The 20,362-nt window shown below is 39.8% G+C and overlaps 1 protein-coding gene across 2 annotated transcripts in view; it reads left to right on the top strand.

The window, feature by feature from the left end:
- TfAP-2 (transcription factor AP-2) overlaps positions 1-20,362 on the top strand; it is a 630,614-nt gene that overhangs the window by 167,146 nt on the left and 443,106 nt on the right. The gene's annotated exons all lie outside the window — the stretch shown is intronic.

Below are 20,362 nucleotides of genomic sequence, written 5' to 3'. Positions count from 1 at the left end.
TCCGTACCCTTGCCGACGTATCTCGAAAGATTGTGTCTAGAGACTCCAAAGTGGAGGTTTGTAAATCTAATATTCTTCTTATCAAGCCATATTTATCATGTTTAATGTACTTTTCTTTACTCTTAATTGTCGGCGGACTTTGAGGTATATCTGACACATTTTCTTAGGTGTATGCATTTCGTCCATAAATTACTCATATTATTTCTAATATAGGTATTTTAACCATTAAAACTGCACGAGAAGATTTCTTGCATATGTTTTCAATAGGTGGGCTATTCATTTCACGTTTTGAAAGAAAAAAATCGATTTAAATTTATTTTAAAGAGATCGAGTGTTTTGCTTGAAACCTGAATAAAGTGTAACATTATTTTCATTGTATTTCATGTCTAATTAATATGTATGTGATTTTACAAACGTATTGAAGACAACTCACGAAGCTTCGGTTGAGTTCGTATAGTGACCAAGCATTAAAGTCTCCAACCAAATTTTCCATCCGTTCTTCTTCACTTGTATATCATTCAAATTGCTAGCATTATGTAATGTATATATGTAATTTAAGTCTGAGTCTGTAGATATCTTAAATAGCATAGTTATTTATTATTTGTGTAAAGTATGCATTTAATTCAGTACAAAATTGTTGGATGTATTGGTTGTTGTTATATGTTGCCCTGGAGTCAGGTGCACAGAACCGGCCTTAGCACTTTCACCAGTGACTGTACCCACGCTGTTTTCTGATGGTATTCCCCAATTTCCCTGAGGGGTTAGCTAACCTACCTGTTGCCTTGTCTTGTCTGCCTCCGCTGTTGTTAGTCAGCTATTGCCTGTCAAGGGACGGCTACTTCTTCCTTGAGCTTGTTTGCCAATATTTAATACAGATCCATCTTGATAAATACTCTTTTCCTTTAAATTATTATTATTATTATTATTATTATTATTATTATTATTATTATTATTATTATTATTATTATTATTATTATTTCTATTTATTTTACCTAGAACTGAACAAAATCACACCATTATATTTTCGTACTTTATTCTGTGTATACAGTAACTCCAGCCTGTATTAAAATCTTCTGCAAAGTTGTTCTAGTGACCATTTTTAGCTATTACTTGAAACTAATTAGCATATGTTAGAATCCCTTTGATAAAAATGAGTAGCTTATCTACAGTTTTTATTTCTGTTATATAGCTTTTTCGTTCTTTATGCCGTCTCCATTTCTCGTTTTTAGATTTCACTTCAACTTTTACTGTGCTCACAATTCTTCTTGTTTAATCACTCCCCTCCTTAAAGCTCAACATTGGTTTTAAATATGGTTCTACGTTTTGGGATGCAGGTTATAATAATAATTATAACAATTTCAGGTTATAATAATAATTATAACAATACTCATAAAATTGATATTATTATCTCCTCTCTTTTCATACTCGTTGAATTCTATGGGAAGCAAACTTAAGGCGTGTTTCTATTTTATGATAACGTTAAGAGCTTGAATTACTTGATTTATGACATTTAATTCTTCAAACATTTTGTAATCAACGACCGCACACAGTAGTTTTCAATAATATACTGCATTTTCTTATGCTATAACTTACTGTAAGATAATTTTTCCTTTGCCATTTATTTACGTGTTCTAAGCATTCATCTTCAAATGTTCAAACTCTACTTAACACTTCTTAGAACCGGCTGTACCCCTTTATACTTAACGCATAAATTCTTAATGTTCGTAATGATTAATTGTAAAATTTCTTGGAGAGTATGCAACCTATAAGCGCGAACTTCTCAGCTTACATCACTTTCCTTGAAGATTCCTGTGTAAGACGTCAAACCTAGTTCAACTTTGTTGTATTTATCCCATAAATAATCGTTTGAGTTTTATATTGCTGCACTAAATATTTTGAAACCTTAGTACTGTAACGAAGTCTTATATCAGTTAAATTGCCCTTTTGCATTCAGCAAGATAATGATACGTTTCGAAATTTTCATACCCAGTGCATTTGAGAACAAATGTGATAAAGAGGGTGGCTACACTGAATAATAATAATAATAATAATAATAATAATAATAATAATAATAATAATAATAATAATAATATAAAGTATCTATATTTAAAAATAGTATATATTTCCGTCGCTCGATGCAAAATGGTAATACATAATTATAATACATCAAGCCAGGCTCTCGAATAACTATGGTCTATAGATTAATAACAAATAATCTTGTGTTCAACAGTCGAAGTAGAGAAGTTTTCGTAACTCCATAAATGTTATCCATTCTAGACAAGCGAAGTACTAGACTTTCAGGACATGTCGGTTAGGAAGCAGGACGATCTCAATGTTTATTGAATTCACATTATGTATTCTGCAGATTCTTTTAGAAATTGAATAGGTACCACATTTGCTAGGATAGCCAATTACCACGAAAGGGTACTACTACCATAATACTACCAATGAAGTATGGGCATATACAGTATTATATATATTAAAATTAACTTCAAATAAATTCTTTCACTTAAAATAACGACCTAATGCATGTGTGAAAGATTTTGTTCGTCGTATGAACATATTCAGACACTGAATAAAAGTCGATAGTTGGCGATTTTTTAACACTTTTCACCATACTGGAAATAGTATAATTTCCTTCCAATTTTAAAGACTGAATATTTTATGATGCTTGTGAACTTTGCTTGGTTTTCTTTGGAGATTTACAATGTTTTTCGGAAACGGATGGACGAGTTTCCATTATTTTCACTAACAAGAATACCGTAATTATCCATAATGTACCGTTCGAAACCTGTTAGAGTGAAATTTCGTTTTGCACGAACGTAATCAATGAATATAATGCTGACGTTTGTAATAGATTTATTACTTTAGGGAGCAAAAATAACTGCTATAATTCGGTTGAAACATGAAAAGCATATTTATTATTTTCTTGGCTGAATGTAGAATAGTATTATCTTGCTTAGAAATAAGGGATCACATGAATTCTGATAAACTGTTGCCATACTTTAAAAATTATAGCACTGAGCGAGTTGGCCGTGTGGTCAGGGGCGTGCTGCTGTGAGCTTGCATCCGGGAGATAGTGGGTTCGAATCCCACTGTCGGCAGCCTTGAAGATGGTTTCCCGTGGTTTACCATCTGGGGATGTACCTTAATTAAGGCCACGGCCGCTTCCTTCCAACTCCTAGGCCTTTCCTATCCCATCGTCGCCATAAGACCTATCTGTGTCGGTGCGACGTAAAACCACTGGCAAAAAATTACAGCAAGCATAGTTACGCAGATTCTTAACATTCCAGATGACTAGAAATTGTTCAATATAATAATAATAAATTAATAATACCAAACAAGTGACAGGTCATTCGTATTGATGGCTTATCTTACCTGTGAAAGTTCATTAGCACCTGTTAGGAATATAAAATCTTACTTAAATCCATAAGGAGTATTGTAGGCGTCATAAATTATGCAGGAGCGCAGCTGTTGCAAGACATGATTTATATTTAACTGAATCATTATCCGTGAAGACAATTGAACGTTTCCACTAGACCTTATCGAAAGAATCTAAACTCAGATAATCCTTTGTAAAGCTCAGGAATTCGAGTTGGTCTACTTCAGATGGTAGGAACTAGAGCATTGCGAGTATAAATCATCTATGCACAGCAGGTGTATAATAATAATAATAATAATAATAATAATAATAATAATAATCCGGATGACAAATTCACCCTTCTGATCACCAAGAACGGTATTTTTAATGAACATATACTGGAACAAAATAAGTGTTCTATTTAATAACGTTACAGATGTCTTAACAGGTTAACTTTCCCAAACGCAAACGTTTCGAACCCGAAAATGTGAAAAGGTAGACGTCCAGGATCATAAAATTGAATCCTTCCAACTTTATAACAGGTATTGCTGCTATTTTGTCTGAAAAAGAAGACTGCTGTAGTTTCAAAATTGTACTTATAGTGGATTTGTTTACGTCATTTGTAAATTAAGAGAACGGTATTATGTTCTGTGATACATTTTTGATGAGGAAAAGAGGTTTTAAAGAAATGAGATGATAAATAAATATTGACCAGACTGCAGTAAATACCATCTCTGTAATTTCAAATTCATATCGCGTAATTTGGGGACCTCTAATGACTTGACCAACTCAGGGTTCTTCTGGTACACAACATGAGAAAAGAAGGGATCAGATGTAACAACAGCAAAAGAATAGTTACCTGGTATTGGTGGTCACACAGCTCCTAACACCCAAGCGGAAAGCAGTCACAATAAGGAGGATTAAAGAACAGTTTCTCTGATATTAGTAGTCACCAGATTTAGTATTTCCAGCATAGGAGACTATTCATGATAACTGCGGTGGTAAAGTAACGGTTTATAACGCATGCTGTGGTGTTTAGAGGTAAGGAGGTCGACAGACGCAACCACTGTGTATCCATTATATCGTCCCAGCCTGCTCAAGGGTCTCCTTGCTGTAATCATAACAACCATTACCAGAAGGTTAATTTTTTTTTTGGTAACAAGCAGCTCCTCAGGAAAATAAAATGCTAATGGCTCTTAAACTCTATTGTTAAGGCAGAATACTTGGCTTAAGAATCACGCAGCCACTTCCTGTTACCTTCGCAGAAGTAAACTAGAAGCCAAGTATTTCAGCACGAAACTTAAATATTACGTCGCGTTTCTCAACTATCATCATGAGTCTTCAATTTCTTGGAGGATAGTGGAATTCTGAGGACTTTAATGAAATAAATACCTTCACGAGTTCCAACTCGTCTGATGCTCGTTATTTGTATATCACAGGAATAAATAGTCTACCTGCTCTGTGTGTCGATAAATTCACTACCTCTCATCGCTTGTGCTATAAAAACATGGCAATAACAATCATCATGAATGATGATTTCACGGCCCGCATTGATAGATAAAGGAAACAAGGAGAAATTCTTTATGTTTCGTGGAGACAATGCTCCGCGTTTCCAGAAGAGAAGACACATCTGAGAGAAGTCTTCCTCGTGGACAGACGTATTTTCTCTTTCGAGGACGCGGAGGATAGTCTCCTCGAAACTTAAAGAATTACTCCTTGTCATCTTTCACACGGCGGAATCCCGAAAGCTTATCATGTCTACTAATAAATATGAAGTCACTCACCCCTAATATCAACAACAACAACTACAACAGATCTCTTATATTCCAAACGTGATTGCCAAGACTTATGTGAAGTCAATTTAGAAGACTTTACGTAAATGGTCGCTATTGTCAGCTCCCGTAGTTATTTCTGATGTTCCTGTTCTTCTTCTTCTGTTTTTGTCTCCTCACAGAAAATTGGCAACCACTGGGGAATATTTTCCCCTAATTTGTTTCTCGCAGTCAGAGTTGCCATAACTTGGATGTCGAACCATTTTCGGAGGTTCCGCATCTAGGAAAATCTTTTTCGTCTACGTCTACATTTTCTTTCAATCTTTCCTTTTATGATCAGTAGTTTTTGAAGATGTGACCGAAATAGGCTGCTTTTCTGTGTCTAGCTCAGATTATCATAACTGCGTAGGGTTTCACGCCAGGCGTTCGATGAATAGGCCTGTGGAAGAAATTTTTGAGCCTGTATTGTCCACTGCTGATCTTTGGATGGAGCGAACCTTAACAATCTGGGGCGTAGTTCCAGTGAAACTTTATGAGCTAGGAACCCCGTTGGATCACGGCCTGCAAGATCGGACAATATCTTCTATATCTGTCCCAGATTACTTTCAATATGCGACATGAGGTATATTAATTCGTTTATAAAGCAGAATTAATGTTTCTTTAACAGCTGCCGAGGTTAGGAGGTCAGCGTAGTAGCTTCTCGCCTGTTTAGCCCGATTTCGATTTCCGTCTCCCACGATTTCAAAAGTAGTGTGAGGGACTGGAACGATATGTAGACAGCCTCAAGAAAATTGATTAAAATTCCGTTTGGAGCTAATCTAAAAGTATTCAACAATACATCTCAAGCCCCGTACATTAAGCAGACGGACTTTAAACAATTAGGAGGGATTCTTTCCTATGTCAGTAAACTCCGGATTTTCATCTGATTGATACTTAACTACCAGCTGCTCGAACAGTACTCGCACCCACTGTGCTTGTTACACAGATTTATCTGTGTTATCATTACTGCAGCTTCCACTTTATTGCTCACGAAACACCTTGCTTCGTGATTAATCCGAATTGCTCGAGTCTGACAGTAGCTCGGACACGGGAGTTATTAAGCGGCCACGCGAAATAAACAAAGAGAATCACTGGACTTACCGAAACAAAAAAGAAGAAAAGTTGAGAACATGATACTGAGAGTAGAGACGGCAACACTGTAATATACATTCTTCTTATTGTGTGGAGGCAGCCTCGGCAGGTGGCAAAAAATCTTTATTATGAGAAGCGAGGGGCACAGGAGGTATGGAATGTCAGGATTATAGGAGCTTAGTATTGTGTGTGGGGGGTTGAGGGAAGTTAACTGTATATTAACAAGTGAGACATGAATGGGTGACCTAACACTGACCTCTCGGGTCACTAAGGTGCCGCTACACGCCTTATCATGTCAGGTATAATCATAGTTGTTCTTCCCGAAAAAGGAAACATTCTAACGTTTAGATTAGAGATGTTTCAGTGAATGTTCTCATGGACACGAAGGCGTCCAGGTTGAGGTCCTTTGAGAAATTAGAAGTCTCATTTGATGTCAGTATTGAATACGAAACAGAACCTGAAACCTACTCTTCATTTACTCCATCTGGACGTTGACTGCAGTAATTCAAGTGAACACTAAGTACGGAATCCTTATTCACAATACACACGGAATTTCGCGCAGTTATCATCACGTGAATTTGCTCACGTATTACATACTGTATATGGTACGGTCATAATAATAATAATAATAATAATAATCTATATAAATAAAGTTGTAGGGGGTCCGCTGTCTGTAATTTAGTTTGTTTTGCCAATTTTGTGTATATTTATCCGTTTTAGATAAACTCAAAACTGTATCGGTAGTTTTTATTTTTCGTGTCTGTTTGTTCCACCATCACGGCGAAACGGCTGGATAGATCTCGACCAAACGTCATATTTAGAGTATACTTATTCCAGGAAAGGTTTTGATATGCATTTTATTTAAAATTCTTTGAACAGTTTTCCTCCATTTTCTCTTATACATTAGATTTACTGTAAAAATCCGTGGACCGGCAACTAACCTACAGGTTACCATGGCAACGTCTCTGCTTGTCAGCAGGGAAGTAACGTATTGCGGTTTTCGTCATCATTCCTGTAAACTCGTGGTTGTTCCTTGGGTAGAAAGGAAGAGAGACGTCAATCGACCATTCTGCGGGGTATTGGCGGAATATCGTTGGAGGTTATAGCCGTCCTCGAATAGCTTAATTAATAATACCATACTTCATCTTCTTATCTGTTTATCTGACAATCCCTGCTCCTAAATTTGTCCTCTGTTACCGTCTTCTTATACCCGTAACTCATACCATAACCATTCATTGTCTTATCCGGCTGTCCTCAGTTATAACTTTCAACTTTGTTAACTGTATCACTTTCTTCCATAATTTCTCCGCATGTATGCGAATGCTAAACCGATACCTGGACACTCTTTTCTTTGAGAAAAATTCCAAGCTGTTCAAATGTATAATTTTTGGCCCCGGAAAATATCGAAAAATGGATGCATTTTAATGACGGTGCAGACTTTCGTTTCGGGTAATTGGTTGCTAAACGGTAAATCGTATTACAAAACAGATAGCACAATCGCCGTTCTATTCCGAGAGATCAACAACATTCGTCCTATGACTAATTATCGCGTCTCGATTGTTGGTACGTTAGGTAGCGCTGCATTTCTCGATTATAATCAAATCTTTCGAACTCGATGTGACTTGCATTAGGAAAAATAGCCTGTCGTTATAATGAAAACTCTCCAACTCTGTTGCGAATGGCAGTTGCCAAGTGAGCCTGCCGTCATAGTAGAAACTCCCGAACTCGATTGGGATTGGCAGTACTAAATGTGCTCTGCCATTATTCTCAAAACTTCCCCAATGCCTGCCTTACATTGGAAACAACGTATGGTGCCCCCCCTGTTTTTTTTTCTAGGATAGGGTTAAGAGGCATGCAATTTAATATAATCTTACTTGCTGGCTTTACAGTAATATACGGAGAAATCCGTATACAATGTAGAATACCATAGCGAAGCACGGGTACATTTGCTGTTAACAATGAAAATGAAAATCCACAGCCTGTTTCCATTCATTCGACCGGGTCAGGAATGGAATGATTGAAGCCCCAACTAGTGGCGAGGATAGGAAATGTGCCGGCTGCCGAAGCCTGTCGCACTCCTCTTGGGCAATGATAAATGAATGACAAATGAAATGAAATGTTAATGGAGAGTGTTGCTGGAATGAAAGATGACAGGGAAAACCGGAGTACCCGGAGAAAAACCTGTCTCTCCTCCGCTTTGTCCAGCACAAATCCCACATGGAGTGACCGGGATTTGAACCACGGTATCCAGCGGTGAGAGGCCGGCGTGCTTCCGCCTGAGCCACGGAGGCTCTATTGCTGTTAATAATAATAATAATAATAATAATAATAATAATAATAATAATAATAATAATATTTTTTACATAACACTACCTACATTTATGGGTTTCGGGGATGCCGAGGTGCTGTATTTTTGTCCTACAGAAATTCCTTCGCGTGTTGGTAAATCTACCAACAACACGAGACTGGCGTTTTTGAGCACATTCAAACACAACCGGACTAAGTAAGGTTCGAACCGGCCATCTTGAATTCACTGAGCACCTCAGCCTGGATATTATTATTATTATTATTATTATTATTATTATTATTATTATTATTATTATTATTATTATTAATGATAATATTGATATAATCAATTTTCGAACAATCAAAGACAATTTAGTCCCATAAATAAACGTTGACTTTTTCTTTACTGTTATCCTTTAATGCTTCGGCTTGCAGAGGATAGGGGGAAAAGCAGGTAGCAGATCTATTTGTTGTAGTGTCTTTAAGTATGATATATGCGATCAGCCACAAAAAATCGATGTAAAATTCAGTGCATAAACTATATTTTTCAATATTTACATTCTTAGCAATTTTTTGTCAAAAAACCAAGTGGTTGTAGAGAATTATTTCACCCGCTTCTCTCTGATTTGTTCAAAAGAAATATTCTCCATGTAAATTGTATTTCTGGGAATTTCTGAGTAGTCAGTGGATGGAGAGTCACAGGTTGAGCAATTGCCGAGTGGATCGTTTGTGGTTGCCGACCAGCGGGATAATGATAGTACACAGGGTTCTTCAGCTGTCTCGTAGGCATGCAGGTCTCTTCACGACATACAAACTGATCTGAAATCCGGTGTGCATGGTTTAAGTCAGGGACTGCCAATAGGATACCATGGCTGACAAGCAGGAACGTTTATTGGAATTTTGTAGCATCCTTCATGAGATTTGATGATTTTTGTTCTTAAGAGGTTATGCTAATTTGAATTTATTTTCCAGTGAGCCGAACATAATGTATGATGTAAACTTAAGACATGAAAGCTTATAAACTCCTTGCTGTGCTGGAAAAGAAATCACGTTAAATACTTGTACTAATATTTGTACTTGTGTGTTAAGAAGAGATATGTATTGCTCCATCAACCTAGTTCAGCCTAATAGATTATGCGTAGGGTCAATAAAAAAGTGAAAAATGGTATTAAAACCTAGTCGTAGTGGTTTAAAAATCATGACTTTTATCAAAACAGTAAATTAAAGAATGTTTTTTAAGAGTATGCAGAAGCCCTCATAGTAACGATAAGAAACGGCATTTAACAAGAATATTAAAATATTTAGATCAACTGAATCGCTAGTTGCATTTAAAAGTAACTTATTTTGAAGGAGATCCAACCAGTTTATTTTTTCTCTTCAGTTGGGCATTGTGCTCGTCGGTTCTTGATTTTTATTTTCAATATACCGGTTCTTGTTTTCTAGAAATTAAAATGATCAATAACATTTTATGCTTACCTTTCTGGACAAATAACGAATATACCTTGATGAGAGATTCTAAGCTAGATTTGTAAAATATTTTATGCTAACAATCTGTTTATTAATGGCAGAATGTCGGTCTTCGGATCCCACGATTGCGGGTTCAAACCCGCCTGAGGTAGTCGGATATTTGAAAGGTGGAAAAAGGATATAGGGCCTATTCGATACTCCAAGTCGTACGATGTCGATATCTAAATATATCTCTGGTGATACATTTGGTGTTTACCTGACAACATTAATTAAAACTTAGTAATAGATCACCTAAGAGATTTCCAGTTTCTCTGTCACCTGACATTGGAAAATAGGGCGTCTAAATTGATATGAAGGCAGACGAAATGTTCGTCACACCGACCTCGACAGCTGCAGTCGCTTAAGTGCGGCCAGTATCCAGTATTCGGGAGGTAGTGGGTTCGAACCCCACTGTCAGCAGCCCTGAAGATAGTTTTCCGTGGTTTCCCATTTTCACACCAGGCAAATGCTGGGACTGTACATTAATTAAGGCCACGGCCGCTTCCTTCCCACTCCCAGCCCTTTCCTGTCCAGTCATCGCCATAAGACATATCTGCGTCGGTGCGACGTAAAGCCAATAGTAAAAAAAATGTCGTTATTATTATTATTATTATTATCTAGACTGCGATATGAAGGCGATGAAATACACTACAGTTTTATGTTGAAAAATTGAAATGGCGTATGGCTTTTAGTGCCGGGAGTGTCCGAGGACATGTTCGGCTCGCCATGTGCAGGTCTTTTGATTTGACACGCGTAGGCGATCTGCGCGTCGTGATGAGGATGAAATGATGATGGAGGCGACATATACACCCAGTCCCCGTGCCAGCGAAATTAATCAATGATGCTTAAAATTCCCGGCCCTACCGGGAATCGAACCCGGGATCCCTGTGACCAAAGGCCAGCATGCTATCCATTTAGCCATGGAGCGGAACAGTTGTATGTAAAGTACCCAACAGGCAAATAAGGTAATATTAGCACACCCGAACCAACTCCATAAAGGTGAAACAAGCACCAAGTTACCGTCGTGAGGCTTACCTCAATATTGTGAATGAGGTCCATTTCCTTGATAGGAATTGCGTGAATTAACCTGCAATAAGTACGGTTACTGAAAAATTATATTCGGTTTTAATCATAACTAAAACTTTGTTCTGGCCGTGCGGTTAGAAACGCGCAGCTCTGAGCTCGCATCCGGGATATAGTGGTTCGAATCCCACTGTCGGCAGCCCTGCTTCCTTACCATTCCTAGGCCTTTCCTGCCCCATCGTCGCCATCAGACCTATCTGTGTCGGTGCGACGTAAAAATAAATAGAAAAAAGGAAAAAAAAAACTTTCTTCAACTTATCCCAGTTACTCCTCGGATCGCTGGAGCCATCTAGGCTCATTTTGGGTTTGTCCAGGGGTTTAAGGCCGGTTGCCCTTCCTTACGCGCGTGATGTTTTAGATGAAAATATCAAGTCAGGATCAATCGAGATTCGAATCTTAGCCTTACGGCTGGGAAGCCAGCAGCTACGCCAGTGAGCAAATAACGTTTCCATTTTTAATCATAAATTAACATAATATTTATTTCAACTATTTGAGAACTTTTAATTAATTTAAACCAAGGTCAGAATTGGAAGGTTCGTTTCTTGCTTCTTTAATATACTGTAACTATTTACCGTGCAATCTAATTTGTGGACGACCACAGAAAGAAAAGAGGGTCAGCCTTAGCATTTCCATTACTGTATTTATTTGTAGAGCTTTGCACATTAAGGAAAAATGGCCTTACGTCCACCCTTGCTGATAAAAACACGTATTGAGACACTTGGGCGTATTCCGAAGATTTTAGCAGCATGACTGGATTAACGATGGAACTGCCTGGCCGAGGCGGTAAAGCCGTGCTATGTTCACCCGGAAGGACATTGATTCGATTTCCCGTCAGGACGTCGAAAAATTTAAGAAATGAGATTTCTGCTTCCGGAGGTGCACATGGCCCAGAGTTTCACTCAGCCTACACCAAAAATGAGTACTAGGTTAATTCGTGCGGGCAAAATCGGCCGGGCATAGAGCTAGCCACTCGACCACACTAAGTACCGAGGTTAGTGATGGTGGAAGCCTTTACCTTCCACCCCTGCAAGGGCCTTCATGGCCTGTACGGAGATGACAGTAGTAATAATTTGGCATTAGCTACCTTGTGCAGGTATTTTTATTTTACGCCATTTCGGCTGCCTGCGTGTTAATTTCGTCGTTCCGTTTTACGCTGTCAGATGACGGAGAAACGGATCTTTTTGGTCGATCTGTGTCTAAATTTTAATTAATTTTGTCAGGTAAACACCAAATGGGTCACCAGTGATCTTTTGCGTGCCTACTTCGTACGACAACATATAGTGTCGAATTTACTTTCTTCCGTCCTTCAGAAATCCGACTGCCTCTGCCGAGTTTGAACACACGATCTTGCGATACGGAGGCCGACACAGTAAGCTTACCTCTCATTGAAAGTAACATGTCAAAGGTGTCTGAAATTCGTACCACACACAAGGAGAGTGGAAATCCCGACTGGCGCGAGGAAGGGAGTTGCCTGCTTGGCGATGACCGAGTATCCGTGCGCTGTCCTCCCACGGGAGAGCCAAAGGTCAGGGAGTCGATCCCCACTGCGATAGGAATGCATGCCTTCTTCTTACACTAATGGAAGACATAAACTAGCTTTTATTTAAGAATTTACCTGTGGTTGTAATATACTTCTACAATAATTTTCTTTACAATATAAATTCGGGGTAACATCATTATCGTTCAATAAATGATTGTTTTATATAGTTTCCTCGTACACAAGCAGAGAGAAAAAAAGAATGACGATTCTAACTTCTAGAAACTTCACAGGATGTTTTTCCGAAGGGGGAATTTTCCTGTTCAGAAGTCTGAGTTTCAAAACCCAGTACTGACAGCAGTGAATTTGGGAATCATTTCTTCTGGCTTTAGTTAACTCACTAGAAATTATTACGGGTAATTCTACAATATGAACACCACAATAACGCACTTTATTCTTGAGGCTGATGACCATGATACAATTAATTAATCGCAGCAAAACCAGAACTACCACCTTCAAAAAGGTATTAACTAGTCATTTTCTATTCGTAAGGGGATGCCTAACTAAGGCATTTAAACGCATTCTCCGTTCACCTGGAAGGGCGTAGATTCGATACGCTGTCAAAAAGTCGACAAATCTAAGGTCGTAGTACTTAAAGAGGTATTCTGACATTTCTTAGGGGGAGGTCCTTGTACTACCTGCCTGGGTGTCAATAAGGGGGAAGGGGTTATCGTTGCCATGGAAACGGGGGCGGGTCCACAGCGGTTGCCATGGAGATAAGCCTGCTGACCGGCTCATGTTGCTTGGAGTTACTAAACCTCTCACGTCTGAGTTGTGTACAACAGAACAGAACGGCCTGAACGAACGAACAAGTGAGGCGGAAGCGAGGGGAAAGAAAAAAGAAATGCAGAACTGTGGCAACATCGTGCAATGCTCCTCCCTCCAGACCTATCTGTCAGTAGACTTCTTCCAATATAGAAACGGAATTTTCACTTCTGAAGAGGCACATGGCACCGCGTTTCACTCATCCTGCAGCAGAAATGATGACTAGGTTCATTCCTGGGGCCAAAGACGGCCGGCCATATAGGAGAGCACTCTATCCCTCTTGGTGCCGTGCGTACGGATAGTGGAAGCCTCTAACCTTTTCTCCTCCAAGAAGTTCTATACGGAAATGACTTCGCTTTGATTTTCTGTTACTGTGAGCTTGCATCCGGGAGATAGTAGGTTCGAATCCCACTATCGGCAGCCCTGAAAATGGTTTTCCATGGTTTCCCATTTTCACACCAGGCAAATGCTGGGGCTGTACCTTAATTAAGGCCACGGCCGCTTCCTTCCAACTCCTAGGCCTTTCCTATCCCATCGTCGCCATAAGACCTATCTGTGTCGGTGCGACGTAAAGCCCCTAGCAAAAAAAAAAAAAGATTTTCTGTTATTCGCAGAAATGAATGACAAGGAGGAAAACTACAAAAGTCGTCGAAGGGAATGTTTGTATTATTTGAAAATTCGTTCATCTACTTAAAGACTAAAGATCTCGGGTCCAATCCTAGTTCATACCGCTGGTCTGTCTGTGTATATTAAAATTCGATACCCTACTCCGTGTAACTTCTGTATATCCGGATGATGTTGGGGCTCTAGGCCAATACCTATTTCGCATTCATGATTGAGGTAAAAAGATAAAAACATCGGCGACTACAAAGATTGATTTTTCAGTGATATTAACATAGTTGGGTATTTACACGCTGAAATTATCCCAAGAAAACCTGCTAATAATAACTCCGTACATCATCGTCGATTCTCTACAGGAACAGACAGAAAGTGAGGAAATGCGATAGCCGTGAAGTGACGGTGTACAGAAGTAACGCAGGAAGGAATATAATACTGCGGCAAGTATACCGGTATCTCAGGTTGTAGGAAACTCTATTATCTTTCTACTCCCAGAATGGACGCACAATGAGGAAATTATAGTGAAGGCAAGGCCATAATTATTAGGAAATCAAGTTGAAAGTAAAGTGCCTCCTCTTGTCAAGTGACTAATGGTGAATGTAATGAGTAAACCTCTTCACCTCTTGTGCAGACGAGATAGTGTGGTTCACTGAAGGAGGAAAGTCTTTCGACACTCACCTGGACAGTTTGATGAGTCGACTAGCAGTTATCTTGAAATTAGTGAACTGATGCTCTTATTTGCAGTTGGGAAGCTCGTATAGCCACCAAAGCTATAAAAATATGAATTTATACTCAGGATTTTATGAAAGCAACTTTTCATATATAGGCCTACACTAAAAGTTTGAGGTCTGTTAATTACGTACACATTGATTAATTATCAATCAAAAGGGTGGAAGAGGGCATCTGTGAAGAGATCTAGCAATTCGGATCCCGACCCAAATTCGCTTGGATTGAATCCCGATAACTTCGAGTGGTAAGGAAGGGTATCTGACCGTAAGCCCCCCGGCCAACTGAGCCTGGTTACTCAGTTGACTCTAATTTCTCTTCCTATAAAACAATATTTTCCTCAATTTGCCTTCTTGAATTCCAACTTTCTCTTCATATTTTGTTCAAATCTCCACTCTAGAATGTTTTTCCACGCCATTTCTCGACTGACAGCTTGGAGCATACCGCTTAGTTGAGCAGCTCATCTTCTTACTCCCAAGTCTTCCCAGCCCAAAGTTTGCAACATTTTGGTAACACTACTCTTTTACCTGAAATCACTCATAATAAATCGTGCTGCTTTCCATGGGATCTTTTCCAGTTCGCGTACCAAGTAATCCTGGTGAGTGTCCCATACACCGGCAGCGTTAAAGGAATACAAGTGTAAACTTTTCATATATGAATGAATTTTTGATGATCCACCCCATTTTAGTATAGGCCTCTATTTTATATCTGAATCAGCGCGTTCTGTTAGGACATCAGATACAATAAATAATGAGCGTGGTCTCTTTGGAGCCGATGGATTGTTTGCGAGGGGTACTGGTCGTGGTGATCTACGTCCCTTGACTGGATATGGCACTGAAGTTCGAGTTTTTAAGTCGTCCATAGACGTGCATGGTCATGAATAGAGTGGGACCGGCTTCTGAGAAGGATTGAAGACAGCCGTCAAACCAGACATGAACGCAGCATTGGAGTGGTGTGAAATGCTTGTGGTGTCCTTCACGAGGCTGCGGGGGCCACAAGGTCGTGGACTGGACCAGATACAGCCTTGCTGAGCCTCCCAGTACATCTATCTGCGTCACTCACGCCGGTACTTTCCAGAGATAGTGTCTTGAGTTAGCCATATTTGTGGAACTTCTCATTTTAGTACCTTTCTGTGCATCGGAAAGTGCAGCCTTAGATGGTACTTAATATCAACTCAGAATAAAGAGGTGCAGGGAATTTTACTCTGAAACCTTACAGTATGTCACATAAAAAATAAAATAAAAAATAAGTATCTCAGGAAGTAGAGCGCTGGCCTTCTGACTCCAGGTTAACAGGTTCGATCGCGGTTCATTCCAATCAATCAATCAATCAATCAATCAATCAATCAATCAATCAATCAATCAATCAATCAATCAATCAATCAATCAATCAATCAATCAATCAATCAATGCCATTATTGATCTGCATTTAGGACTGTTGCCCAGAGTTGTTTATGTAATATTTTCTTAAATGATTTCAAAGATCTTGGAAATATATCGAACGTTTCCCTTGATAATTTGTTTCATTCCCTGATTCATCTTCCTATAAAATGATATTTGCCTCAATTCGTCCTCTTGAATTCTAACTTTGCAAGGTTTGTTTGTTTGGGTTTCTTTTCTTTTTCTTTACGTCGCACCGACACAGATAGGTCTTATGGCGACGATGGGACAGGGAAGGGCTAGGAGTGGGAAGGAAGCGGCCGTGGCCTTAATTGAAGTACAGCCCCAGCATATGCCTGGTGTGAATATGGGACACCACGGAAACCCATCTTCAGGGCTGCCGACAGTGGGGTTCGAACCAACTATCTCCCGAATACTGGATACTGGCCGCACTTAAGCGACTGCAGCTATCGAGCTCGGTTCAAGGGGTTGTTATGACAGGGCGAGTTGGCCGTGCGGTCAGGGGAACGCGGCTGTGAGCTCGGAATATCCTCGTCTAAGACTCCTAAGTCTTCCCAGACCAGAGTTTACAACATTTTCGTAACACTACGCTTTTGTCGGAAATCATCTATAACAAATCGTCTTGCTTTCCATTGGGTTTTCTCCAGTTATAGTGTATCCTGGCGAGGGTCTCGTACACTGGAACTACACTCCAATTGGGGTCTTATGACAGACTTATTAACTTACGCCTTCTCCTTTACATCCTTAATTCTTCTTATTTTTTATACCGCTTTTCCCACACCTGTGGGGTCACGGGTGCGAACTCTGGCGCACATGTGGATTTGGTCCTGTTTTACAGCCGGTTGCCCTTCCTGATGCCAACCCAATATGGAAGGATGTAATCACCATTGCGTGTTTCTGTGGTGGTTGGTAGTATGGTGTATTGTCTGAATATGAAGAGGAGAGTGTTGGAAAATACATAAACACCCAGTCGTCGAGACAGAAGAATTAATCAGAAGCGATTAAAATCCCCAAACCGCCCGAGAATCGAACCGGGAACCCTCTGAACCGATGGCAGTACGCTGGCCATTCAGCTAACGAGTCGGACCCTTTACATCCGTACTACAACACCTAAATACCCGACGCTCATATGGAGGGATCTGCAACCTTTATTTTCAACGTCGCTAATGTGATAACCACATTTAAGTTCTTCAGTCATATTCGAAGGTGCTCAAATAAGCCAGTCTCGTGTCGGTTGACTTACCAGCACGTACAAGACCTCCTGCGGGACAAAATTCCAGCACCTAAGCGAGTCCGAAAACAATTAAAAGTAGTTAGTGGGACGTAAAACTAATAAAATTATATTATAATTGTTATTAATAGTAGTATTATATCGAACTCGATAGCTGCAGTCGCTTAAGTGCGGCCAGTATCCAGTATTCGAGAGATAGGTTCGAACCCCACTATCGGCAGCCCTGAAGATGGTTTTCCGTGGTTTCCCATTTTCACACCAGGCATATGCTGGGGCTGTACCTTAATTAAGGCCATGGCCACTTCCTTCCCACTCCTAGTCCTTTCCTGTCCCATCGTCGCCGTAAGACCTATCTGTGTCGGTGCGACGTTAAACAAATAGCAAAGAAAAGTAGTATTATAAATAAATAATAGTATTGACCCAAAGCGAATATATTCATTTTCGTTCCTGAATTAAATAAATCAAAAATATAAGATGTATCATAAATATAATCCGAACTAGCGTCATAGTGTAGGAATAGTGTGTTTGTGGGTCTTACTTTGCGGCCCCGCGTTCGAAACTTGGCCCTTCTGAGGATTTCAATCCTAGATTCTATCCTAGATTCACCCTCGTGAATTCATCTGATTTGGAAGGTAGAAGTGCCGGTCATTAAAGATTCGACGAAATATTCTCGCTTACATGTATCAGAGCCACTTCGTTCTGAATATTATTAGGATTAACACACAATTAAAAAGTGGTCTGTAGTGCTACGGGGTCCTATCTTTTTGCGTTATTTTTAAAGTGGAACATAGTAATGAAAATACGTGATATAAGTGAATAGCGTGATCTTAGAGAGATTGCTGAAGTGGTCTAATATAAAATAAAGTGCACGTCCCTTGCAACAAGTAACTGAATGTTCCCCCTCATTATCAAGATTAGAATTAAGGGAAAGATTAAAAGTGCTATTTTTAGAATCATCATGAAAACTACCTGTCTGAAACAATAATAATTTGTTTTATCCAGAAGGACGTTTGTACGGGTTGCTTTGCCGAAATGGTAAATGCGTGTTTGGTTCGCCCGAAAAGACGTGGGTTCGATTCCCCGTCAGGAAGTCCAAAAATAAGAAACAAGATTTCCACTTCCGAAGCTGAACATGACCCTGAGGTTCACTCAGCCTATATATATATATATATATACACACACACACACACACACACACACACACACACACACACACACACACACACACACACACACACACACACAGAGGAGGACCAAGTTCATTCCTGCGACCAAAGTTGGTGGTCCACCATATGCCAAGCTTATATATAGTGGAACCTTTTAGGCTACTTTCCACCACTCCAAGAGCCTTCATGGCCTATACGGAGGTGACTTTGCTTTTTAGAATTTAAAAACGAGACTTCATTTTTGGGGAGGCATACTGCCATGGGATTCATTCAGCTCACAACGGATTAGATCAATTCTTGGTAGCAAAAGCGAGTGGGCATAGAGCTGATAAATTGTTTTTCACTTAGTACCAAAATATCTTCTATTGGTGCAGTCTTCTCACAGAAAGTTGGCGATCATAATGAGTATTTTTATTCTTCCTATTTTGCGTTTCCGACATTAGAATTGCCGTATCGTGTATGTCGATGTTCCTCGCCCAAGTCCAAGTTTTCCTTCCCTCCTGCCTTCTATTAGTTGTATAATGCGGAATTTTGACATTCCGGGAGATGTAACTGAAATAGGATGCTTTTCCTGCATTTTACAAGGCTCCGTGCGATTTCCCGTCACTGTGGAGAACCTCCTCGTTGGTGTCATGTTCTACCCATGAGATCTTCAACATCGTACGATATCTTTCGACGTTAAGGCAGCACTGATAACATATTGTTACGAATAAAACTCGATCTGTTTCACTACTCTAATTTATTTCAGGATGACCTAATAAATGCACACACACATATATAAACACACACATTTCTAATCAGCTATGAATGGCCACAATTACTAATTACTGTCTGTTACCAATTGCTCTTCCTTGTGGCGCAGCAGGCGGCCCAGCCCGTCACTCAACCTGGGGACGCTTAAGCCTTACTTTCACTTCCCCAAATCCAGTCACCTCACACAGCAGCTGTGTGTAGACCGCTGGATCCGAACACAGGTCTACGGGCCACTCGACACACGACGACAGTTCGTTGGTTCGATTCCATGGACAGTCAAGTAATTCACACAGTCGCATGCAGTCCCGCGGGACTATCCAGTGAAAATCGAGGACACTGGGTGAAACAATCACCCCTGAGTTCCACAGTAATACTCATTATCCACACAACACCATGACTGCGCGCTGGGAGTAAAAAGGAATGAAGTTCCATGGTCGAACACTTGCCATATACCAAACACTTCTTCAGTGAACGCTAAGCATCACTGAAGTGGTGTAAACGCCATCGGACACTGGGCGGCTGGAAACGTGTGATTTTGAGTGACGAATCACGCTACAGCGATTGGCAATCCGTTGGGAGGGTGTTGATTTAACGAATGCCTGAAAAGCATTGTATGTGTACGATCAAAAGTGAAATGTGGAGGTTTGGGTTGTTTTCCATTGATTGAACTTAGCTACCTCGTATTCCTGCAAACAAATCTAGAAACGGAAATGTTGGTCTACAGAAAAAAGACCAGTTTGATGATGAACATTGTTTTCATCAGCATGGCATGATCCCCGTAAAAAAATATGGTCTGTGTGGGAATAATTCGTGGAAAATTTAGGATAGCTAGCCCAGAGGACTTGACTTAAATTCCATAAAACACTTTTTGGATGAATTAAAAGACCTACACGATTCACTTTACGAACTACTCTGGCTAGAGTTGTTCAGAAAGAATGGGTCGCCATTCCAGCATAGACACCTGTTAAAGTCTGGTGAAAAAACAAAGGTTGCCAATCCTGTACTGCAGGGGTGTGTCTCTTACTCG

The sequence above is a fragment of the Anabrus simplex genome, chromosome 1, assembly GCF_040414725.1.
Source record: "Anabrus simplex isolate iqAnaSimp1 chromosome 1, ASM4041472v1, whole genome shotgun sequence".
In the NCBI taxonomy this organism is placed as follows: Eukaryota; Metazoa; Arthropoda; class Insecta; order Orthoptera; family Tettigoniidae; genus Anabrus; species Anabrus simplex.
The sequence above is the reverse complement of the archived record's forward strand: the minus strand, read 5'-3'. Positions and strand labels throughout refer to the sequence as shown.